The sequence below is a fragment of the Felis catus genome, chromosome B1 (genome assembly GCF_018350175.1).
Source record: "Felis catus isolate Fca126 chromosome B1, F.catus_Fca126_mat1.0, whole genome shotgun sequence".
In the NCBI taxonomy this organism is placed as follows: Eukaryota; Metazoa; Chordata; class Mammalia; order Carnivora; family Felidae; genus Felis; species Felis catus.
The window spans coordinates 87,938,508-87,965,819 of NC_058371.1; the positions used below are offsets into that span (position 1 = coordinate 87,938,508).

The window sequence follows — 27,312 nt, forward strand, 5'->3', positions numbered from 1 at the left end:
CCAGAGCCCGAGGCGGGGCTCGAACTCACGGACCGCGAGATCGTGACCTGAGCCGAAGTCGGTCGCCCAACCGACTGAGCCACCCAGGCGCCCCATATGTTTTCATATTCTATATGTTTACTACAGTAAATAAAATACACGAATCAATAAAAAAAGTGAAAATTCAGTTTGACACTTGACTTTATATAATAATTTAGCTCTGGCTTTCCAGTTTGGATTTTTCTGGTGCACTCAGCTGCAATAATGATTATTCATCCTGAAGCCAGTGAGGGCAACGTTATTGCAATCACAGAGGATCACAAGAATCAAAGTATCGATTTTTGGTTTTGGTTTTGTTTTTTTTTATACTTGTAATCAGAACCTCAGCAACATGTAGGCGCTAGCTCAGAGTTTCTAAAGTTGAAAGCTGTGGAATGTGAACTGTTTTTTTTTCCCCTCAAGGCGATAACTTTATTTTTCCTTCCCAATTCTAGAGAGGTTACAGAGAAAGAGGGGTAAACAGACCTTAGCATTTTGCACTTACTCTCAGAGCTTAGTTGGTGCCTCAGCCTCCTGTGTAAGCAGCTGTAACAAAAAACTTTGCCTGCAGGCAAGTGTCCACAGAAGCCAGATTTTTCCTAGCTTGCCTAGGAGCTGTGCTCCAGGCTAAACTTATGGCTTCGGTTACTTTTCAAATCTGCATTTGCAACAATTTTATTTGAATACCAAGTCACCTTTCAGGTTGTCTGTATTTAAAAAATTAATCACTTATGTGTCCCTGCTTTCTTGTGTCCCCCACACCTATGTTCAAATGATTATATATATATATATATATATATATATATATATATATATGGGAGCAATATATATTAATATAAAACATTTTGGAGCAATATCTATTAATAAAGTAGTACTAGACCCTACAGTTCATCAATATTCATGTTTACTTATTGGAAAACTCTCAAAAACAAGGAGACAAAACAAATGTTTGAAAAGTTTTACAGAGTTGATATTTGAGACTGACTCAGAAATCAGGTGTATGGTGATAATTAGAGCATAAAGCTGTTATGTATATTCTGCAGTAAGAAATGATGACATTTTTAGATGTTTGTTTATGTTTTTGAGAGAGGGAGAGGGAGACAAAATCCAAAGGAGGCTCTAGGCTCTGAGCTGTCAGCAGAGCCGGACGAGGGGCTCCAACTCACAGACCACAAGATCACAACCTAAGCTGAACACCTAACTGACTGAGCCACCCAGGGGCCCCGAAATGATCTAATGTTGCAATAAAGGTAAATTAAGTGATAAATTGGAAAACACAACTGTAGATAAGGGAGAGAAAGATGAAATACACAACTAGAAAATCTTTAAGACTGGCCAATATGTGTAACCAGATTCCAGTAGAGAAACTGAAACTTGACATCATGCCCCCCCCAAATACTGTATTTTAATAGGTTTTTAATAAAACAATCAAATAAATAGACATCATGAATGTCTCAAAACCTTTTTCACATCTTCATTAATTCTCATGTGAAACAATGTGGCATATAGAAACCAAGGCTGGGTAGTTCCTATCAGGGTTATTAAAGTCGAGATTAAATGTCCACAGGGAACAAAAGCAGAAAAACTGCACTCCTGACAGAGGCTGTCTTAGGGAATACAGTAATGCCACCTGTTCGCCTCTGCCTCACATTCTGTGGCATCATGAAATTTATGCAATTCCTGTGAATATTTCTACATGTACCTAATATAAATTTCAGTTTATCTATAGACTATTTTCAAAGATATCTATAAGTTTCTAAAAGCACTTTTTGAACTTTATTTATTTTGAGAGAGAGAGAATCCCAAACAGGCTCAGAGCCTGGTGTGGGACTAGAATTCACAAACCCTGAGATCATGACCTGAGCCAAAATGAAGAGTTGGGTGCTTAACCAACTGAGCCACCCAGGCGCCTCACCATAAAGTTTTCTTATATAATCAGAAGTATATAGTCAGAACCTTAAAATCAAAACAAAACAATGACAATATATGCATCACACACACACACACACACACACACACACACAAAACTGACACTATTTACTTTGCTAATGTTGAAATGTTACATTTATATATTTTTATTAATAGTCTAATGGAAAATTAATATGTGCATATTATAAATTACAAGGTGCATAAAAGGATTCTTTTCTTAATTTTATTATTTTTAATTTATTTATGTTTATTTACTTATATTTGAGAGAGACAGAGAGAGTGAGCAGAGGAGGGGTGGAGAGAGAGGGAGAACCCCAAGCAGGCTCTGCACTGTCAGTGTGGGAGCCCAATGTGGGGCTCTATCTCATGAACTGTGAGATCATGACCTAAGCCGAAACCAAGAGTCATACCTAGGCTTAACAACTGAGCCACCCAGGTGCCCGGCAAAGATTCTTTTCTATAACAGATTCCACAGCTCTCTTTTTGATATGCAAACATTATTAACATTATTTTGTGCGTCCTACCATCATTTGACTAGAAATTTGCACAAATGTTATATTTTCTAACAAAAATGAGATATGACACACACGTTTCCTTCTATGCAATCTTCTATTTTCAGTAAATAATATATATTTTGGCTCCGTATCATCTAGTTGTGTCTACTACTTCATTATTTCGGCAGCAGCAGGGTGAATACTCATTATAAAAATATACTACGATACGTTTAACTGGCCCTATGCTAATGAACATTTTATTCTTTTCTATCATTTTGCTAATGCAAACTATGCCACAATGAGAATCTTTGTACATATTTCTTTGCACAGTTGTGACCAAGTGATGTGCTTTAACTAATAGAATATGGAGGACATGACATCTTCCTGCTTTTGTGTTATGGTAGCAAGTTGCCAAGTAAGAAATCCAACTACCAGAGACCATTATGCCGCCCCAAACTATAGAGTTGTGACTAAATAATACAATGTTTTAAGCTACTGAGTTCTATGACAGCTAATTACATAGCCACAGGTAACTGAAAGAGGCTTCATTAAATTTAAGACATCCTGGGGGCTCCTGGGTGGCGCAGTCGGTTAAGCGTCCGGCTTCAGCCAGGTCACGATCTCACGGTCCGTGAGTTCGAGCCCCGCGTCGGGCTCTGGGCTGATGACTCAGAGCCTGGAGCCTGTTTCCGATTCTGTGTCTCCCTCTCTCTCTGCCCCTCCCCCGTTCATGCTCTGTCTCTCTCTGTCCCAAAAAAAAATAAATAAATAAAACGTTGAAAAAAAAATAAAATAAATTTAAGACATCCTGTTCATCAAACACCATCAAGAGCTTGAAAGAAGCCATGGATTGGAAGACATTTACAACACATACAACTAAAAAAGGACTTATATTCAGATTATATAAAGAACCTCTATAAATTAATAGAGAGATAGTCCAAAGAGTAAATGGGCAAAATACGTGAGACACTTTATAAAAGAATTTATTAAGACAAATAATAGTTATATGAAAGGTGCTCAACGTCAGTAAGTAATCAGAGGAAGTACAAATTAAACTGCAAGGAGATATCAGTACACATCCCCCAATGGTTAAAATAGAGGGTTCGCCAATACCAAATGTTGACAGGGATTTTGGTAGCAAGTGAAATTTGTTTGCACAGAATATAAACAAGCACAACCACATCGGGGATACTAGGCAGTGCTTACTCAGCAACCAGAAATTCCCCTCCAACGTAGGGTCTCCAGTGAAATGAGTGCACGTGCCCTCTGATGACAGAAAAATGTTCATGATAGCTTTCCTGATAGCTAAAGTTTGAACCAAGCAACCACAGAATAACTGTGACATGTGTGCAGTGAATACACAGCAATGAAAAAAGTAAACTATTGATGCCTACAATTACCTGGGTGGATTTTGGGTTTTTCTCACTCGATAAATGGCATCTTTCTATCTAAAAATTTTATTTTGCTTATGAAGCACTTCCCCCAACCAAAAATTCTTTTAAAAATTCAGAACTACCCTGTTTTATTGTGCTTCGTTTTATTGCACCTCACAGATACTGCATTTTATACATGTTGAAGGTTTCTGGTAACCCTGTATTGAGCAGGTCTATTGACACCACTCCCCCCTCCCCCAATAGCATCAGCTTACTTTATGTTGCTGTCACATTACAGTAATTAGTGATCTCTGATGTTACCATTGTAACTCCTTAGGGGCTCCATGAGCCACATCCATATAAGACAGGGAACTTAATTGATAAATGTGTGTGTGTTCTGACTGCTCCAACAACCAATCATTCCTCAGCACCCCCCCACCCCACATCTCTCTTCCTCTTCTCAGGCCTCCCTATTTCCAGAGACACAGCAATACTGAAGTTAGGCCAATTGACAACCCTACAATGACCTCTAAGAGTCCAAGTGAAAGAGTCATATGTCTCTCACGTTAAATAAAAAAAAAAAACTAGAAGTAATTAAGCTTAGTGAGGAAGGCATATTGAAAGCCAAGGTAGGCTGAGAGCAAAGCCTTTTGCACTAAACAGTTAGCCAAGTTGTGAATGCAAAGAAGTTCTGAAAGGAAATTAAAAGTGTTACTCCAGCACATGCAAATAATAAGAAAGCAAAAACAGTTTTATTGCTGATATGAAGGAACTTTGAGTAGTCTGTTTAGATCACACCAGCCACAACGTTTTCGGTCAAAGCCTAATCAGAGCAAGGTCCTAAGGATCTTCAATTCTATGAAGTCTGAGAGAGGTGAGGAAGCTGAAGAAAATTCTGAAGCTGGCAGGGTTGGTTCATGAGGTTTGAGGAAAGAAGCTTCTCATAATGTAAAAGTACAATGAAGTAGGTAGTGTTGATGTAGAAGCTGCAGAAAACCATCCAGAGGAGCTGAGATAATTAATGAAGGTGGTTACACTAAACAACAGGTTTTCAACAGAGGTGAAACAGCCTTTTATTGGAAGAAGATGCCGTCTAGGGCTTTCATAGCTAGAGAGGAGAAGTCAATGGTTGGCTTCAAAGTTTCAAAGTGTCAAAGGACAGGCTGACTATTTTATTGGGGCCAATGCAGTTGGGGGACCTTAAGCTGAAGCCAATGTTCACTTACCATTCTGAAAACCTTAGGGTCCTTAAAAATTATGCTAAATCTACTTGGCTTGTGCTTTATAAATGTAACAACAAAACCTGGATGATAGCACATCTGTTTATAATACAGTTTCCTAAATATTTTAAGCCCAGTGTTGAGACATACTATTTAGAAAAAGAGATTCAGAATATTTCTGTTCACGGACAATGCACCCGGTCACCAAAGAGCTCTAATGAAGATGTAATGAGATTGTGGTGTTTTCATATTTGCTAACACAACACCTGTGCTGCAGCCCATGGATCAAAAAGTCGTCTCCACTTTCGAGTCTCATTAGGTACATTTCATAAGGTTCTAGCTGCCATAAATACAGATTTCTCTGACGGGACCGGGAAAAATAAATTGAAAACTTTCTGGAAAGGACTCACCATGTTAGAAGCCATTAACAACACTCATGATTCAGGGGAGGAGGTCAAAATATCGACATGAACCGGACCGAGGGAGAAGTTGATTCCAAACCTGATGTACGTCTTTGAGGGGTTCAAGACGTTAGTGGAGGAGGTCACTCAAGATGTGGTGAAAAAGACTTTACCAAAGGAGGAGTTGCTTATTATATATGAACATGAAAAGTGATTTCTTGAGATAGAAGCTATTCCTGAAGAAATTGTAAAGATTGCTGAACTGACAAAAAAGGATTTAGAATATTACACATACTTAGTTGGTAAAGCAATGGCAGGGTTTGAGAAGATAGACTTCAGCTCTGAAAGAAGTTCTACTGTGGGTAAAATGCTATCTAACAGCATCACATGCTGCAGAGAAATTGTTCGTGAAAGGAAGACTCAATTGAAGCAGCAAACTTCATTGTTGTCTTGTTTTAAGAAATTTGCCACAGCCACTCTAGCCTTTAGCAACCAACACTCTGATCAGGCAGCAGCCATCAACATCAAGGTAAGAGCCGGCACAAAGAGCCTTCCACCATCAAAAAAAAATAGGACTCACTGAAAGCTTAGACAGTGATTTATATATCTTAGCAATAAAGTATTTTTCAATTAAGGTATATACCCCCTACCCTGGCCCATACCTTAACCATCATCCTGGTCCTAACCTTAATCCTAACCCTAGATCTGAGGGGGAGAAAAAAAAATATATATATATAGTATATATATATGCACACACACACACACACTATATATATATATATATATATATATATATGTGTATATATATATATACACACACACACATACATATGTATATATATAATATAAAATATGTGATATATAATATATAAAATATATGAGATATATAATATAAAATATGTGATATATAATATATAAAATATGTGAGATATATATAATATAAAATATGTGATACATATAATATATAAAATATGTGAGATGTGTATACACACACACACACACACACAAATAGGATATTACTCTGCCATAAAAACAATGAAATCTTTCCATTCGCATTTGCAATGACGTGGATGGAACTAGAGTGTATTATGCTAAGTGAAATAAGTCAGCCAGAGAAAGACAAATACCATCTCATTTCAATCATGCGGAATTCAAGAAACAAAAGAGGGGCCCCTGGGTTCCTCAGTTGGTTAAGTGTCTGACTCCTGATTTCACCTCAGATCACCATCTCATGGTTGGTGGGTTCAAGCCCCATGTAGGGCTTTGCACTGACGGCATGAAGCCTCCTTGAGATTCTGTCTCTCTGCCCCTCCCCTGCTCATGCTCGTTCACTCTCTCTCTCTCAAAATAAATAAACTTAAAAGAAACAAAACAAAGGAGCAAAGGGGAAAAAAGAAAGAGGCAAACCAAGAAGCCGACTCCTCACTGTAGAGAACAAACTAATGGTTACCAGAGAGGAGGTGGGTGGGGGGATGGGTTACATGGGTGATGGGAATTAAGGAGTATACTTGTGACGAGCACTAGGGTGACATATGGAAGCCTTCAATCTCTATTGTACTCTTGAAACTAATATTACACTGTATGTTAACTGGAATTTAAAACTCAAAAAAATTAAAGGTGTGTACATCTTTGGGCACAATGCTGTTGAACGCTTAATATACTACAGTGTAATGTAGACATAGCTTTTATATGCACTGGGAAAGCAAAAATTTCATTTGGCTTGCCTTACAGCAACATGCACTTTATTATGGTGGTCTGGAACTGTCCCTGCAATATCTCTGAAGTAAGCCTTTATATTATTTTATTCTAGCATTGTTATAGATTCAGGTTTTAATAGTTAAGTCTTTGATCTATTTGCAATTATTGTTTGTTGCAAGGGAGTTAAAGTCAGCATTATTTCTTTCTGATGGCTAGCCATGTATTCCAACATTTACAGAGATCTTGTATTTTCTTCACTAATTTGGAATGGAAATTTGTCATATATTATGTTTCCATATTTGTTCATGTTTGTTTCTCAATTTTCTAATTAGCACCATTAATATGTTTATGTGTCAAATGAAGTTATTTTCATTATTAAAATCTAACTTACCTTTTACTCATTTTCACTTTAGACTATCCTGGCTTTTCTAAAAAAAAAAAAGCTTTTGGACTTTTTTTGTCTGTTTGTTTATTTGTGTATTTATTTATTTATTTATTTAACATTTATTCATTTTGAAAGACAGAGAGAGAGTGCAAACGGGGGAGGGCTAGAAAGAGAGGGAGACATAGAATCTGAAGCAGGCTCCCAGCCACCAGCAAAGAGCCTGACGCGGGGCTGGAACTCACGGACTGTGAAATCATGACCTGAGCCAAAGTCAGACGCTTAACCGATTGAGCCACCCAAGCGCCCCTTTTTAAAATTTTTTCTTAATGTTTATTTATTTTTTTGAGAGAGATAGAGCATGAGTGGGGGAAGGCTAGAGAGAGAGGGAGACAAAGACTCTGAAGCAGGCTCCAGGCTCCCCACTGTCAACACAGAGGCCAATGCGTGCTTGAAATCATGGACCGCGAGGTCATGACCTGAGCTTAAGTCGGATGCTTGACCGCCTGAGCCCCAAGGTGCTCCGACGTTGTTCTTAAAAACTTTAACATTAGAACTGTTGAATTATATTAACTATTTGATAGGATTAGAGTTCAGATGAGTTTAGGGGAGAAATGACATATTTAATTATACCGGACTCTATGGGGTACCTGGGTGGCTCAGTCAGTTGGGCATCTGACTCTTGATCTTGGCTCAGGTCATGATCTCAGGGTTCCTGAGACTGAGCCCTGCATAAGTCTCTGTGCTGACAATGCAGAGCCTGCCTGGCATTCTTTCTCCCTCCCTCTCTGACCCTCCCCTGCTCTTTCTCTCAAAATAAACTTTTTTAAAAAAGGAAATAATGCAAATGAGGTCTTTTTCTCATTAGATTTTCTTTGTTCTATTTATCACACGAATGACTTTTTAATTAATTGTGCAGCTAACCACCTTAAAACATTTTTCAATAGAAATCTACCATTTTCCAACCATATTTCTGGTTGAGTCTTCAGAGTTTTACAGAAATGCAGCAACAGCATCTGCCAAAGGTATTTTTATTTATATACTGAATGTATACATGTATTTGAATGTATACTAATAATACTATCAGCATATTTAAAATCATTGTTGTTTGGAAAAACTTTGTGTGTTTATAATCATGATGTTTAACTGAGATAATATATTTTAATTTCTTATCTGCTAGCCAATTACTCCTTAAAGGTGTCAAACTATTTTTCCTACATCTCACCTTTATTTTAGGTAAAGTGTGTATATGAGTGTGTTTGTTTTCAAAGAATGCAGTTCAAGTATCTCTTTTAGTACCTATCATCTGTTTTCCTTTGTTCAAGTAAAATTAATATATGTCCTAATATTGAAGATTCTACATTTCTTAGATAAAATTCACTCATTTGATGATACTTATGTATTAATATTATATTTAGCATTATTGGAATGATATTTATAAGCAATATTGGTCAGTAATTTTCTTAAATTTATTCTTTGCCATTTTCAAGCTTGGGTAATAGATAGCATTTACCTAGCTTTCTTTTTCTTAATTTTTTTTTATGTTTATTTTTGAGGGGGGGAACCATGTAAGTGGGGGCGTGGCAGAGAGCAAGGGAGACACAAAATCCAAAACAGGCTCCAGGCTCTTAGCTGTTAGCCCAGAGCCTGAACTGGGGCTCGAACTTATAAACTGTGAAATCATGACCCGAGCTGAAGTCAGATGCTCAATTGACTGAACCATCCAGGTGCCCCATACCCAGCTTTCTTCAAAGAATTTTACAAATTTCTGTCTTTCTCTATGATCTAGACAAATTAAAATATAAGAGGAGCTGTTTATCCCCTATAGAAAAGAATGCATCTGCAAAATATAAGGACAACATTTTTGAAGGATAGTTCTTTGGTAATTTTTTCAAACAGTTCAGAATTATTGTTATAGATTTTCCATCTCTTTTGGGTCCAGTTTTTCGAAGTCCGGGTTTTCAAATTAACTCATGATGCTGAGAGAGGTAGTAAAAGAAATCTTATTTATTACTTTTCTAATATCATTTGTGCTTCAATTTTGCCATTTTTTAATTTGCATTTCACAAATGTTTGCTTTTACCCTTTAAAATTATTTTCTGCTCTATTCCTTTGTTGAATTTTGTTCTTTTAATGATTGCATAAACTCAAAGTTTACTTTGCTTCCAGTTTTTCCTTTTCTTTGTAACCTAGGTATATATAATAATTTTTCATCTGAACATTTTTACCAGTATCATAAAAATCTGATAAGTAGTGCTACTGCCTTTATATTCTACAATTTATAGTTTTTATTTATTTTATAAGCCAAGAGTTAAGATTTACGTTTTACATTTCTAGCTGTTTTTTTTTTTTTGGTCTGTTTTCAGTCTCTATTTTTATTATTATATTCATTTCTTGTGTTATTACACTTTAATCAGAAAAAGTGGTTTGGGGGCACCTGGGTGGCTCAGTCGGTTGAGCGTCCGACTTTGGCTCAGGTCACGATCTCACAGTTTGTGAATTCGAGCCCCGTGTCAGGATCTGTGCTGATAGCTCGGACCCTGAAGCCTGCTTCGGATTCTGTGTCTCTCTCTCTGCCCCTCCCCAACTCGTGCTCTGTCTCTCTATCAAAAATAAATAAAATGTTAAAAAAAAACATTAAAAAAAGGCAAAAGTGGTTTTTCTCTTTCAATAATAATAATGTCTAGGAATCCTGGTAAATGTATACTTAAATACTTCTTGAGCGGTTACAAAATGTATTCTGTGTGCTCAGTGTATATAAGTATACAAACATATCTATCTTTGTATCCTACCATAATTATTCTCTCTATATACTTTATTTTATTGGGACTATTTCATCTATTATTACCAAGTGCATATATAGAAAGTGCTGGTAATTTTCTAGAGTTCCTGCTTTATTAATTTTAAAGCTTTTTAAACATTTAACATATCCAAAATACTATATACCTGACTCCATTCCAAGTCTTTTATAAGTATTAACTGATTTAATCTAGAAGTAACTTTTTGAAAATGTACTATTTGCACATTAGAGATGAGAAAATGGAGACACTAAGAACCTAAGTGACTGACTTAAAATCACATAAATATAATCAGTGAACCTAGGATTTGTGCTCATCAATAATGACCAGAGTCCCTGCTCTGAATTATTACACAAAGCACTAAATAATCTACAAAAACCAGGCTCCAGGATGGCTCAGTCAATTAATTGAGGGACTTTGGCTCAGGTCATGATCTCACAATTCCTGGGTTTGAGCCCTGCCCTGCGTCAGGCTCTGTGCTGACAGCTCAGAGCCTGGAGCCTGCTTCCAATTCTGTGTCTCCATTTCTCTCGGTCCCTCCCCCACTTGCAGACTGCCTCTCTCTCTCAAAAATAAACAAACATCAAAAAAAATGTTTTAAACAATCTACAAAAACCTATCAGAGCTAATAAACAAATTCAGCAAAGCTGTAGGATACCACAGTAATGCAAAAAAGTCAGTTTTAAAATATCCTTAAAATGTCAATAAGACCTAAAGCAATCTACATATTCAATGCAATCCCTATCAAAATAACACCAGCATTCTTCACAGAGCTAGAACAAAAAATCCTAAAATTTTTATGGAACCAGAAAAGACCCCGAATAGCCAAAGCGATCCTGAAAAAGAAAACCAAAGCAGGCGATATCATGATCCTGGACCTCAAGCTGTATTACAAAGCTATAATCATCAAGATAGTAAGGTACTGGCACAAGAACAGATACTCAGATCGATGGAACAGAATAGAGAATTCAGAAACGGACCCACAAACGTATGGCCAACTAATCTTTGACAAAGCAGGAAAGAATATCCAATGGAATAAAGACAGTCTCTTCAGCAAGTGGGGCTGGGAAAACTGGACAGCGACACACAGAAGAATGAACCTGGACCACTTTCTTACACCATACATGAAAATAAACTCAAAATGGATGAAAGACCTCAATGTAAGACAGGAAGCCATCAAAATCCTTGAGGAGAAAGCAGGCAAAAACCTCTTTGATCTTGACTGCAGCAACTTCTTACTCAACATGTCTCTGGAGGCAAGGGAAACAAAAGCAAAAATGAACTACTCATGAAAATAGAAAGCTTCTGCACAGTGAAGGAAACAATCAGCAAAACTAAAAGGTAACCGACAGAATGGGAGAAGACATTTGCAAATGACATATCAGATAAAGGGTTAGTATCCAAAATCTATAAAGAACTTATGAAACTCAACACCCAAAAAACAAATAATCCAGTGAAGAAATGGGCCAAAGACATGAATAGACACTTGTCCAAGGAAGACATCTGGACGGCCAACCGACACATGAAAAAATGCTCAACATCACTCATCATCAGGGAAACACAAATCAAAACCACAATGAGATACCACCTTACACCTGTCAGAATGGCTAACATTAACAATTCAGGCAACAACAGATGTTGGCGAGGATGCAGAGAAAGAGGATCTCTTTTGCGTTGTTGGTGGGAATGCAAGCTGGTGCAGCCACTGTGGAAAACAGTATGGAAGTTCTTCAAAAAATTAAAACTAGAACTATCCTGTGACCCAGCAATTGCACTACTAGGCATTTATCCACGGGATACAGGTGTATCCCTCAAAGGGATACAGGTGTGCTGTCTCAAAGGGACACATGCACCCCCATATTTATAGCAGCACTATCAACAATAGCCAAAAAGTATGGAAAGAGCCCAAATGTCCCTTGATGGATGAATGGATAAAGAAGAGGTGGTATATATATACCACGGAATATTACTCGGCAATCAAAAGAAATGAAATCTTGCCATTTGCAACTACGTGGATGGAACTGAAGGGTATTATGCTAAGTGAAATTAGAGAAAGACAAAAATCATATGACTTCACTCATATGAGGACTTTAAGAGACAAAACAGATGAACATAAGGGAAACAAAAATAATATAAATATAAATATAATATAAATAAAATATATATAATTTATATATATATTTATATATATTTTTATATATATATATATTTATATTTATATATAATTTATATATATTTATATATATATAAATATATATATATATAATTTATATATAATATAAATAAAATAAATATAAATAAAAATAATATAAAAACAGGGAGGGGGACAAAACAGAAGAGACTTACAAATATGGAGAACAAAGTGAGGGTTACTGGAGGGGTTGTGGGAGGGGGGATGGGCTAAATGGATAAGGGTCATTAAGGAATCTACTCCTGAAATCATTGTTTCACTATATGCTAATTTGGATGTAAATTTTAAACTTTTTTTTTTAATTAAAAAAAAAGAAATTATCATTGGGATTACTATGTAAATGCTGAATTCATGTTGTAATAAGCATGTACAAGTTTTTCAAGTATTACAACAAGCATGTAATAAGCATGTAATAAGTTTTTTTAAGGAGCCACTTGTGATGTAATTTGAAGTGGGGTTTGTGAGCAAACAGCTAAGACAGAATTCTTAAGATATCTTTCGTGCAAAAAGGTGATTTTATTCAAGCATGGGGACAGGACTCATGGGCAGAAAGAGCCGCACTAGGGTTGGAGCCACTGATTATATACTTTTAGGTTTGGGGGTGGGTAGCAATAAAGTTAGTTTCCTAGGAATTTCTGGATGCTGAAGGCAGGGTCTCACAGTACCCTGAAGATTTAGCTATTGTCAAGATAAGGTTGCTTTGTTTTATTTTTAAGGGAGTGTAAACATTAAGTCATTAAGGCAGCCATAAACTCTTGGGGAGTGTTCCACACTGCAGGTTTCTGACATCTATCAAAAGGCTGCAGGCTGTGAGGGAATTTAATGTAAACTATAGTTTTCTTGCCTTTGTTTCCCTGTTACTTTATACTTCCCCTCATCTAGGTTACCTCCTCCTAAATCTTTCTTCATTTAGCATTACTATATTTTAAAATAATTTTTAACATTCGTCTCTTTTCTTTTACCACCATTGTTTAGTCTGCACTGTGGTTTGTGGATTTATTGCTCGTCATTAAATATAGTCAAAAAATGTCTATGCATATCTTTATTGGTTACAATGTATTCTCAGGGAGGAACAATGGGTACTTCCTGAGTTTTCTTTATTCGATGATAGCACCTGTTTCTAATGGACTCTGAATCCCAGATTGGCACATACTGAGTATAAAATACTTAAGTCACGGCTTCTGATCTGGCCCTGAGAACACACAGACCTTGCTCCCCAGTTTTGTTTTGTTTTAGCACTAAATAGCTTATTGACAAGTCTGAGAGGAGCTCTATATTTTTGTCCCTTTGAGATTTCTTGATTTTTTTTTACCTAAATCCTTTTTTGTGTGTGTGTGTGTGTGATTGAAGTTTTGTAAGTTCATCAAAATTAGCCTGGTATTAATAAATTGTTTTTCCCCTCCTTGGGACAGTGTGTGCTATTTAAGGAACTAGTACAGGTCTTCCTTTAATAAATTATTTTCTTTAATTATGTATTTTTCCCAAGTTTATTATATTCTCATTTGTTACATGCTACTTCCTATATTCTTCATCATTAATTTCTTACAGCCTTTGTTCATTTCTAATTTGATTTTGTATATGTGCAAATATTTGACTAAAGACCCATTTATTAACTAATACTTCCAGTTTTTTTTCCTGGAACCAGTTTGCTCCCTTTTCATCTCTGTATGTTAGCTTGTGCTTGCCTATTTGAACAATTATTTCAGAGGCCGTATTTTTTTTTTCATTGTTCTTTGCTTCTGTTGACTTTTAAATTTTGATCTGCCTTGTGGTATAATTCACCTGTCATGTGTTTGTCCACCACAGGCTGTTTATTTGGGAGTGTCTTGGCAGAGGTTGCTTTGCTCAGTCCTTTTCAGCTTTCATTCATCCCTGAAAAGAGACCGTTCTCCAAGGATCAGCTATTTGTAGAAGTGCTTCTTGAGAGAGGAAAAAGGTCAATGAGCTGTAATAGCCCATCTTGGACATTTTTTTCTGTGGTTTCCAAATTTTTCTGTCCTTGAGATGGAAAGCAGTCTCCTTGGCTCTCAGTTTTGCTTCACAGGCTCATTGTAGGTTAATGTGGCATTTTCTTCCTTTCAGCAGGCAAGCTTGAAAACTGCATTTCTGCATGTACCTTCATCCTGCCTCCTAACAGCAAGCATCTTGCCCAGACAGTATATGTGAGTAGGTTCTTTTCCAGACCCCGTTCCCCTGACATACCTCTATGATGAATACGGTTTAAGGACATCTCCCTGCTTGACTATCCAAACATTGCAATTTCAGTGAAGGACATCTTAAAATGGCCCCCTGGAAAATGATATCAGATCTGTAATTCTCTGTGTTCCTCTCATTCTGATCTAGATATGCAGAGACAATTTTCTCTCGTGCCTCTTCATTGTACCGATGCTAATAATTTCTGCTGTTGGCAACCTTACTCTATATCTGATGTGTGTGTGTGTGTGTGTGTGTGTGTGTGTGTGTGTGTGTGTGTGTGTGTGTGTTCGGTCCTAATTTTATCAGAGGTGAATTTTCTATTTCTCTCTCTCTTTTTTTTCTGTCTTAGAGAAGTAGATTCAGGAAGAGAGTGGGCGAAGTGAACTTTGATATCTACAAATTGAACTCAAAACATGCTTTACTTGATGTGTCTTGTAAGATACTCAGAACACAGAAAATTAAAAGATAAAAATGACCTGATGTAAGAATAATGGCTGAGTATATTCACATATTTATAATTGTACTCTTTTCTAAAGCTTGTAGCCTTAGGTCTCATCCATATAGGACATTATCATACATCATATTCAGTATAATTCTCACCACTATACAAAATTCAAATTCTGTATTAAATTATGTTAATATATATCCCCAATAAGGTATTAAGTATCCCCACATCTATTATCTAAATGAAACAAAACAAAACAAAACAAAAAGTTCATGCATAATACTAAGAGAAAAATGTACCAGGTCTTTATAATGTTATTATTCAAAGGGTTTTATATTTTTTATGATATTGTCTGGATCTCTGAGAACTAAATTATAAGAATCTTTCCAGGTAGTATGCATAAAGCAAACATTTTCTCAGATTACATTCTCGTTTCCAATATAGTATAATTTTTCTCATATATTTTGATTCATTTCAAATTTATTTCCAATGGTTACTACTGACTTTGGCTACCTCATTTGAGTACTTGAATATTTCAAATGTTATTTCAGTTCAGCACATTTATATGCCCCATGACAAGCTGGGCCATTTGGGTTGGAGGGAAGATTTCTGTGTTGTCAGGAACTCAAAGGGTGATGCTTTATGCTACTATATTATTTATCTATTGCTGGGGAACAAAATGTCTCAAAATTTAGCTATTTAAAAGTAACAAATATTTATCACCCACAGTTTCTGTGGGTCAGGGTCTAGTCCCAACTCATCTGGGTGCCTCTGGTTCATTGTCTCTCTTGAGGTTTCAGTGTAGCTTTTGACTGAGGCTGTGGTCTCTTCCAAAGGCTCCACTGGAGGGAGGGATCCCAATCACAAGCTCACTCATAGAGCTGCTGGCAGACCTCGGTCCCTTGCCCTGTCAGTCTCTTCACAGGGATGCTTCATGATGTGGCAACTGATTTTCATCAGGGCAACGAAAGTCACAGTCTTATTTCCCGATCTCATAAGTAATAGATCACTTTTTCCAATTCTCTTTGTAAGAAGGGAGTTGATGAATTCAGCTCACACTGAAGGGCAGAAAACTACACAAAGGCATGAATACCAATGGGTGGGGATCATTGCAGACCATCTTAGAGGTTGCCTACCACAGCTAGCTTCTGAGAGAGTGTGAAAATGGATCAGAAACACCAACATTATGGGGAGCCTGGATGGCTCAGTCGGTTGGGCTCCAGACTTCAGCTCAGGTCATGATCTCAAAATCTGTGAGTTCCAGCCTTGTGTCAGGCTCTGTGCTGACAGCTCAGAGCCTGGAGCCTGCTTTGGATTCTGTGTCTCCCTCTCTCTCTGCCCCTACCCCACTCGTGCTTGCTCGCTCTCTATCAAAAATAAATAAACATTAAAATTTTTTAAAATAAACATTATAATAACCTGTTAAATTGATAGTTTTTTATTATTATCTTTCAAAAAATTTTCTCACAGTGGTTCAAGGTAATTATCTGCAAAACTCTTTCCAAAAAGGATGTACAATGGGTAGAAGAGGCTGTGTATGTGTCTGATAAACAAGAATGTTTATAAATAGGAAATTGTTCCACTCCCTAGGCTGTCTCAAAAATAGCTTAGTTATTTGGCGTTTGTTTCAGAAGGAAAAGGAGGACACAGAAAAATAGCTAGGCTTTTAACTGCCCTGGGTTTTACAAGAGGAATATTTGTGGGGTCCCCATAGATTTCTGAACATCTCATCTAAATAGTGGGAAGAAGATCCACTTTAATTCTTTAAGCTTTATCTTTCAAAGGAAGTATAGAGCATCAGCAATTCAGGTTTGTCATTAATATTAATAAAGAATGAAATATACTGGCAGAGTAGTCATCTTTACATTGTTCTCTTATCCTCAATACTGTTTCTACTCTCCAGCCATCACTTCTAGAACACTGCAGAGTCTTTCGCCCCACCCAACTTTACGTGATTTCTCTCTCTCCAAAAAGTTACAGCAGTATGAATTTCCAATTCCATTGATTATATTTATCATTATATTTATTATTGCTCATCCCTGTATTTTGCAGTATTTTGCCAAGGTTTTATACATTGTACATTTCCACAAAGACTTATTTAATTCTATTGAGTGGGATTCATAAATAGGGCTAAATATTAATACATTTACATTAATAAAAAAAAGAATGTATGTTAGTTTACATTAGTATTCTACAAAAGTAATAAATGCCAAATTTATACAATTTTATTATTTGCAGTCATTGCAATATTGTCCTTCAGATGTGGTAATTTTGCTTTGAGCACTGAAATTAATTCAAACTCCAATTGATCCAATTTTTCAGTTTAGTTTTTAAAGAGTCAAGTTGGTTTCCCATATGGAATGAATCCAGTGGGGCCATATAAATAATATCTAAGTTATTGACATGTGTATTTTGACATTAAATTTTCGTCTAGCTTTTGCTGCTTTGAGGATATTTGGCATTTTAATATAAATAATAAATTCAAGGGGCAACTGGGTGGCTCAGCCGGTTAAGCCTGAGGCTTTGGCTCAGGCCATGATCTCGCGGTTCATGGGTTCAAGCCCTGCTTCGGGTTCTGTGCTGACAGCTCAGAGCCTGGAGCCTGCTTTGATTCTGTGTCTCCTCTCTCTTCCCCTCCCCTGCTCATTCTCTGTCACTTTCTGTCTCAAAAATAAATAAACATTAAAAAAATTTAAAAAATAATGAATTTATGTACGCATGTTAGAATAAACCCACAATTACTCAGCAAAACTGTACACATCAAGAGACATGCTCCTGTTTTACAACAATATGCCATCTTCAAGTTGTGAGTCACTTACTTAGCTAAGGAAAAGTAACAAGTCTCTTGGAAAATAGAAGCTACTTTTATTTGCTGTGCAGCATTGGCCAGCTTGGAGAGATGAATATTGTTTTCTACGCCCATGACATTGTATTGTTTTTATGATAAAGAAGCTATATTTGAGAAAACCATAACTATTTTTTTCTATTATTTTTGCATGGTAAAATATATAAGGAGAAAAAGTTACACAATTACCTTAAGTTGCATTCTTTTTACAAGTATTTTTAAATATTTATTTATTTTGAGAGAAAATATGTGCATGCGTGTGCACACGCAAGAGAGAGAGTGAGTGGGGAGGGCAGGGAGAAAAAGAGACAGAGAATCTCAAACAGTCTCCATGCTCAGTGCAGAGCCTGATGTGGGGCTTGAACTCAGAGCTGTGAGATCATGACCTGAGCTGAAATCAAGAGTCTGGTGCTTAACCGACAGCCATCCAGGCGCCCCAACATTTTTTATTCCTAAAATTATTTTCATAAACGATACAAATAATTTAGAAGATTGCCTGGTACTCGATAACTAATTTTCAATGAGTTTTGTAATTATTTAATTTTCTTAAAAGAGTTATATTATGTTTTCGAATAACAGTAATCAAAATATGCAACAAAACCATGATTCTGAAACCGTCTTTTTAGATAAATAAGAGGACATTTAATCTCGCCTTCATAATGTGTGTGTGTATATAGGTACACATATTGCATGTGCAGGTATGTGTATATTTGTATGAAAGCAAGGTCATATGTTTACCAACTATAAGTAACTTTGAAAATATACGTAATAATTTGAATACTAAGTACTGATATTACAGCATATTCTATAATTATTATATATGGTAAAATTCAAATGAGGAATTCTTCTAATCTGTATGGTTTACTTCTTATCTTCCTCCTTCTTCTCCTCTTCCAAATGTTCTGTGTATTCTTCCATACGTTATGTCATCCACATGTGTATGGGTGTGTATATACAAACATATATAAACATTGATATATCTATGTACACAAATATGTATAGACTGTTTTGGCCATTCTTTTATATGAAATACTATAGTAAATACACTTTTCTAAAATGTGTTTTTAATAAGTTATGTTATAGAAATCTCCCAAACATTCCTATAACTTATAAAAATTGTGAAAGCCTGTAAATAAAATTTTTCCCAAATCAAAGGCATTTGACCAACACGCAAAAATGACATAAATAAATAAAAGAAAGCATAGAAGTAACTCTCCCTCCCAAAAAGCAAATGGCAAAAGTACACACAACCAACCATATTAATAATTACATTAAATTTAAATGGGCTTAACAATCTAAACAAAGGGGAAATATTATTAAATTTCAAAAGGGCAAGAACTAATGATAAGAGACCAGTTTTCTTATAGAATAATTGAAAAGTCAATGTACTGTATAGATATAACAATTATGAATGTATATGCACTTAATAACAGAATTTAAAATATACGAAGCAACAATTGACAATACCTAGGTGAGAAACAGACAAATCCACAATAATGGTGGAGACTCACCAACTTCTCTGTTTTTGATAAAGGAGCTTGACAAAATTAATGGGTAAGGATGTAGAACCTTTGGTCGACACCAGGAACTACCTTAGTCTAATTGACACTTGGAGATCATTATATCCAATAACTTCAGAATGCAGAACACAATCAGCTAGAAAGATTATATATAAGCTGCACCATAAAATAAGCTTCAATAGATTTCAAAAACAATCTCCTGAGGAATCTTTTTTTGACTACAATAGAATTAAACTGGAAAGCAATAAAAATATAACATCTAGAAATGTCTCCAAATATCTGGAAATCAGACAAACTACACCTAAATATCTTATAGGTAAAAAGAATAAATAAAATTAGAAAACGTCTTGAACTAGATGATAATAAAAACAAAACATCCAAATTCAAAGCACTAATCTACAGAAACACTCAAAGGGAAATGTATAACTTTAAATGTTTCCACTGGAAAAAAACAAACTAAAATTACTGATTAAAGTTCCTACCTTAAAAAGTTAGAAAAAGAACAATTAAATTCAAATAAGTAAAAGGATAGAAAATAAAGACAAGATTAGAATTAATAAAATAGGAATCAGATGAAAAATAGAGACAAATTAAGAAAGTCCAATTTGTTAGAAAACACCAACAAGATTGGCTCCTACACTTAATGATAAGAAAAAAGGAAAGAGAGCAAAGTTATCAATGCCAGGAATGAAAGAGTGGGCCCCACTAAAGAACTTACAGAAATTAAAAGTATATAAGGACACATTAGAACTTTATTGACATATTAGACTCATGCTGACAACTTAAATAAAAGAAATTCCTGAAAGACATATTACTAAAACTAATACAAGAATAAATAGAAAAATCTTAATCCTTGTATTTCTGTTAAAGAAATTGAAATCATAATAAAAACTTTCCTACACAGGAAGCTCCAAGGTCAGATTGCTTCACTGTTGAATTGTATCAAATATTTAAGAAAGAAGTAATATGAAGCCAAGATGAATATTTTCTAGAAATAGATGAGTAGGCAGCACTTCCCAACTCATTTTATTTGGCCAAGATTTCTCTGGTACCAAAACCAGGCAAAGACAATATAAATTACAAATAGCTTCATGAACATCAATGCAAATTCTTTAACAAAATATTAGCAGATCTATCTCCAACAATATATAAAAAGAATGTATTGTGACCTTATGGAGTTCTACAAATGCAAGTTGTTTAACATACAAAAATCAATCAACCTTTCATCCAAAAGACATAAAGAACTCTTAAAACAATAAAAGAACAGACGATCTGATTAACAAATGGACCAAAAATTTGAACAGATACCTCAACAAAGATACCCAGAAGGCAAATAAGCTTGTGAAAAGCCACTGAACGTCACAGGACATCAGGAAAATGCAAACTAACATGATAATGAGATACCATGACACTCCTATCAGAACGGTCAAAATGCAGAACACTGACAACACTGAATGCTAGTAGCTGGTGTGGCACCAGGAAGTTTCATACACTGCTGGTGAGAATGCAAAATGGTACAGCCACTTTGGAAGATAGTTTGGTGGTTTCTTGCAAGCACAGTCTAACCATCTAACCTTTCAACTGCACTCCTAGGTGCTTATCCAGATAAAGTGAAAACTTATATCTAAAGTAAACAAACGTATGTCCTGCATACAAATGTTAAAAGCAGCTTTACTCATAATGCCCAAACTTAGAAGCTACCAAGTATCTAAGATGTCTTTCAATAGGCAAATGAGTAAAAAAATCATATATCCATTGAACGGAGTATTATTCAGTGAAAAAATAAATGAGCTTTCAATCCCTGGAAAGACATGGGGAGGGGAAGGGACTTTAGTGCATATTGCTAAGCAAAAATTCAGTCTGAAAAGGCTTCATACCATATGATTCCAACTATACAACATTCTAGAAAATGTAACATTTCTAGTAAAAAGATAGTAGTTGCCCGTGGGGAGTGGGGGACGGTGCTGAGGGTGGAGTAAAGGACATATGGACAAATAGGTCAAGCTAGGGTATAATAATCAAATTATTCTGCATGATAGTTAATGGTAAATACAGGACATGAAAGCTATACAACACAAAAAATAAACCCTAATGTAAACTATGGACTTTGGTTAATAATATAGTATTGGGGCGCCTGGGTGGCTCAGTCAGTTAAGTGTCCAACTTCAGCTCAGGTCATGATCTCACAGTTCGTGAGTTTGAGCCCCATGTCAGGCTCTGTGCTGACAGCTCAGTGCCTGGAGCCTGCTTCAGATTCTGTGTCTCCCTCTCTCTCTGCCCCTCCCCTGCTCCTACTCTGTCTCTGTCCCTCAAAAATAAATAAACATTAAAAAAATTAAAAATATATTGTATCAATATTGAATTATAACTTGTAACAAATGTAGTATACCAGTGCAAATGTCAACAGTAGGGAAAACTTTTCATGGGTTGGGGGAAAGGAAACACACAGGAACCCTATGCATCTGTTCACTTTTCTGTATACTTGTAACTGCTTTAAGAAATAAAGTTTATTAATAAAAAATTTTTAAGTCCATCGGTTTGCCATATCAGTAAATAAAGGGGGGGGGATGACAATTATTTCAATATATGCAAAAAAAATAATTTGACAAAATTCAACACCATTTCATGATAAGTAAAAGATCTCTGCAAATTAGGAGTAGACATGTAAAAGTAGGTTTATCTTAAAACCAGTCTGAGATAGCTTTGTGCTTGAAAAATGTGAAGCTAATACTTAACCAAGATAAGAATAAATTGTGCTACCTAGTACTTTTTAATTTTCGGTTGAAATTTTACAGTTTTCCTGGGAACAACTCTATGTTCTCCTCATTGTTTCCTGAAAATGTATACATTAACGTTATACATACACCTGGTTTAACTGGGTACACAGCCTGGTTTTAGATACTTTCCCAGTGGGGTATAGAAGATCCCTTAATCAACTTGTGCTTTGGCTCTCCAGAAACAAGGGCATTTCACATAGTTTGAAGATGAAACACGTTCTGAGTGGCTGAGAAACATCTCTAGGAGCTGGTTTGGAAGTTTTCCCAACCCTAAGATAATTTCCTGTACTTTCTTTCTCTTGCTGTACCGTATCCTTTATGTTTATGAACACCTTACATGAATTTACTCTGTGGATGTTCTCTCACTTATCTGACTCTGTTTAATTGCTGAGTTAGCACCAGTAACAGGATAACTGCAATACTCTTGACTCTGTATTATAAATAATTGCTAAGTCTTGATTTGGGGAAAAAGTCAAGGAGTGGCAGAATGGACAATCTGTAAAGCCAAAGTGACATCTTGACAACTTCTGCTTTGAGGTCCTCACTAGCATTGTGACCACTGAACCCAGGGAACACATACCAATGGAAACTGGAGGCGGCATATCCACAATAGGTGTGTGGGTGCATGGGTGGGGGCGGGGTAGGGTAGCTAAATGAATTAGAAAAGAAATTCAAAGGGGGAAATCAGCCACTTTGTATGGTAATTTGGTTGCTTTTGATCACTTTGGAGAAAATGAATGTAACTGATAACAAATCTCAAGGCTGCCAAGGCCTCCAGATTATAGTCCATGATCCTATATGTTGAGAGGACAAACATGACACCAAAAATAGGTGGCCAGATCTGGCCCTCATTCAATAATAAACCACTGAAAAGATTTTAGAGGTCACACGAGATTGGAATTAAGAGTCTTAAAACATAGGAATATTTTTCAACCATCAAGTCATATTGTGGGATACTATCAATAGCTTTCTTCTCAAACCCTATTGATATAGGTCCTAAGCACTCATGGTCTAGGAACTATTACCCTTGTAGTAGATATTACCAAATGAAAAGACACACCCGGTCTTGGTCAGGATTCTCATTAACTTCAACTTTTGCAGAAATATAGCAGGATGGATGAACTCTCAGTCTGTTGAGTGAGATAAAATGGAGATATGTAATTTAGAGCCTGAGAAGGAAGTTGTCTAAATTCATCCTAAGCAATTAAATGGAATGTTTCTGAGGCTGAAATGTGGCAAAGGCAAACACATGTGGATTCATTTTATGATAATACTAAAATATTCCCTAATTCTATGCTTTTGACCCAAGTGATGTTTGATAAAAGATGCGGTGAAGAGAGGTTCCAATTGCTTGGACTCCTTATGTAGCCTTATTGTTACAATAATTCTGCTACATAAGGGCAGAATGATGTGACAGATGTTGTGATGCACCTCCTTGCTGAGCTTCCCCAGAATGGGGTTGAATAATGCAAAAATAGGATTTCAGAATAAAGTAAACAATACAAATAAAATGCATGAAATAGCATTAGGACAATTAAGCCAGGTAGAAGTGTTCTGACAGTTAATTAAAAATGACTTAAAAAGGAGGAGATAGATGTAGTAGCTAATAAAACTTTAATGCATCCCTATTTAAAAATAAATAAATAAGTGGTTTAGCTGCTCTACCAACTCCTAATACTGCGCAAAGACCACAATTAATTTACTCTACTTACAGTAGCCATGATGAATTTTTAAAAAGGATAACACAAAGAAGAAATCTAGAATCCCTTCAAAACAGTGCCAATTAAGTGTTGTGAAGTAAAGGAAGTATTACAATTTTGAATGGCAGGATGGCTAGGATCTCTAGGTACAACCCCAGCAGGGGACTCAAATCTATTTGCCTTGATAAAAATGGTCTAGTTATGGTGAAGATACTTTACTGGAATTGCTAGATACTGATGCATAAAGTACTGTCATAACTAAACCTGCCAATCAAAACTTAAAGGGTAATAGAATTATATTAGGAAGATGTTGCGATACAGCTTTAACAGACTTCAAAGTATGATTTTGGCCTAAAGCAAGCATTTAAGAACAAATGTCTAGAATTTTAGAAGAAATATTGGTATTCTGAACTTACCATAGTATACTATTTTAATGGGAGTGATGTTTGAATGGGAGACTACTATGACCTTCTCCAAAGCATTGTAATTCTATCTGCTTTTTGTACTGTTTTAATATTTATACAAGCTGAGAACTTTTTTTTTAACGTTTATTTATTTTTGAGACAGAGAGAGACAGAGCATGAATGGGGGAGGGTCAGAGAGAGGGAGACACAGAATCTGAAACAGGCTCCAGGCTCTGAGCTGTCAGCACAGAGCCCGACGTGGGGCTCGAACTCACGTACCGCGAGATCATGACCTGAGCCGAAGTTGGCCGCTTAACCGACTGAGCCACCCAGGCGCTCCGCAAGTTAAGAACTTTTAAAATTACCTGTACACCCCCCAGTGGTTAATTTAGATCAATGTTAGATACCCTGGGAGATACCAAGAAATTTCAGCTTTAATGAAATATATGTTGCATGTAAATCTGTAAGCACCCACAAATTCTTTCTTTAATAGTCCAGTATGGCCTTGGAGGAAAGGTGATGGATCCAGGAGGTTAACTTTGGAGTATAGAGGAAAACATGGAGTGTTGATTCAATAGCATCAGTTCTGCCAATATGGTATTAGTTCAAAGAGAGATTGGTATTCTGTGTTCAAGGGATCAGTAGTCTGTGGTCAATTAGGCTAACACTATTCAATAACAAAAAACTCTTTAAAAAGAAGAAAAATGAGGGGAAAAGCTAGAACCAATGTGCCATCATGTGAGACAAACTCTAATATACTTTTTAGTGTTTATAATATTGTGCTTTTAGACAATTTAAACTCTCCTCCTTATTGCCAGAGTCTTGAGAGAAGAAACTTATACTTGATTAACTTGGAAGTACTAATATATTATATGGAGGATATACTGTTCATTCACAATCTGAATATCAAGCTAAGATTCAGTTCCAGATTCTGGTTAATCATATGACCTACAGTGTTTAGCTAATTAATCTAAGACACATTTCCCAACACAAATGGGAAAATTCTTAGGAAACTTTAATTAGCAAATCAAATCCAACAATTTATAAAAGGAATTATCCATCATGATCAAATGATATTTATTCTAGTTATGGAAGGCTGGTTAAAGAGTAGAAAAATGATTAATATAATTCATCACATAAACAGGCTAAAAAAAGAATAGCCATATGATCATATCAATAGATGCAGAAAAACTTTTGACAAAATCTAACAATCATGAGAAAAATTTTCAGTGAAATAAGACAATTGTCTCAACTTCAGAAAGAATGTACACACAAAAAAAACTGCAACTAATATCGTAATGGTAAAAAACTTCAAGCTGACCCACTATAATCACATACAATGCAAGACTGCCCCCTCTCACCAATCCTTTAGAACATCATACTGCAAGTCCTTGTTAATGCATTAAGTCCAGAAAAGGAAATAAAATTTATGCAGATTGGGATGAAAGAAAGAACTCTTTCTTTGTTTGGAGATACGGTCATCCACATGGAAAATCCAAAGAATCAACAAAAAAATTCCTAAAAAGGGAGCTAAAAAGGGATTACAGCAATGTTGCAGGACACAAGACTAATATACAAAAGTTAATCATTTTCCTATATATCAATAAACAAATGGAATTTGAAATTAAAAATACAAAGCCATTTACATTAGCACCCACAAAAATCAAATACTTAGGTATAAATCAAATAACATATGTACCAGGTACATATGAGCAAAACTATAAAATTTTGATGAATAAAATCAAAGAATTAAATAACTGGAGACATAGTCCATGTTCATGGATAGGAAGATTCAATGTAACTCAAGAAGTCAGTCCAACCCAATTTGATCTGTAAATTCAATGTAATGTCAATCAAAATCTAGTTACTTTGTGGAAATTGACAAACTAGCTACCAAGTTTATATGAAGAGGCAAAAGACCCACAATCACCAACACAGTATTGAAGGAGAACAAAGTTGGAGGGCTAATGCTACCTGACTTCAAGACTTACTATAAAAGTACAATTATCAAATCAGTGTGGTATTGGCAAAATTAACCAAACGGACTCAATGAAACCCAAAAGAGAGCCTAGAAATTAACCCACATGAATAGTCAACTGACCTTTGACAAAGGAGCAAAGACGATAAAATGGAACAAAGATAGTCTCTTCAATATTCAAAAAAAAAGAAAAAAAATCAATTTAGACACAGACCTCACTACCTTCATAAAAATTAACTCAAAATGGATAACAGGCCTAAATGTAAAATGCAAAACTATAGAACTGTCAGAAGCTATCACAGAAGAAAACCGAGATGACCTTGGATAATGGTGATGACTTTTTAGATTCAACATCAAAAGCACAACGTATAATAAAAATGGATGTTAGACTTGATTAAAAACTCCTGCTCTGTGAAAAATAATGCCAAGAATATAAAATGGCACACAGACTGGGAGAAAATATTTGCAAAATATATATCTGATAAAGGGCATTTAACTAAAATACACAAAGAATTCAAAATTCAACAATTAAACTATCTTGTTAAAATAGGCCACAAACCTTAAAACCTCAACAAAGATACCTCATCAAAGGAGGTATACAGATGGAAAATAAGCCAATGTAAAGATGTTCTACATCATATGTCACCAGGGAAATGCAAATTAAAACGAGATACCAGTCAACACCTATTAGAATGGCCAAAATCTGGAACACTGACAATACGCTATACTGATGAAGATATGGAGCTACAGGAACTCTCATTCATTGCTGGTGGGCATGCAAAATGGTACAAGCACATTGGGAGACGATTTGGTGGTTTCTTATAAAGCTAATCGTAGCTTACCAACCAGCAGTGTTACTCCTTGTTATTTACTCAAAGGAGTGGAACACTTACGTCCTCACAAAAACCTAAACATGGATGGTTATAGCAGCTTCATTCATAAT

General features: G+C 35.8%; 1 long non-coding RNA gene across 2 annotated transcripts in view; it reads right to left on the bottom strand.

Moving 5' to 3' along the window:
• The window catches only part of LOC123384938, a 121,988-nt gene that overhangs the window by 19,179 nt on the left and 75,497 nt on the right, over positions 1-27,312 (bottom strand). The window contains exon 3 of one of the 2 annotated variants that reach the window (XR_006596750.1): positions 23,348-23,417. The exons of the other annotated variant lie outside the window; for it this stretch is intronic. This is a non-coding gene — a long non-coding RNA (uncharacterized LOC123384938). The remainder of the gene's footprint in view (positions 1-23,347; positions 23,418-27,312) is intronic. 2 annotated transcript variants of the gene reach the window in all.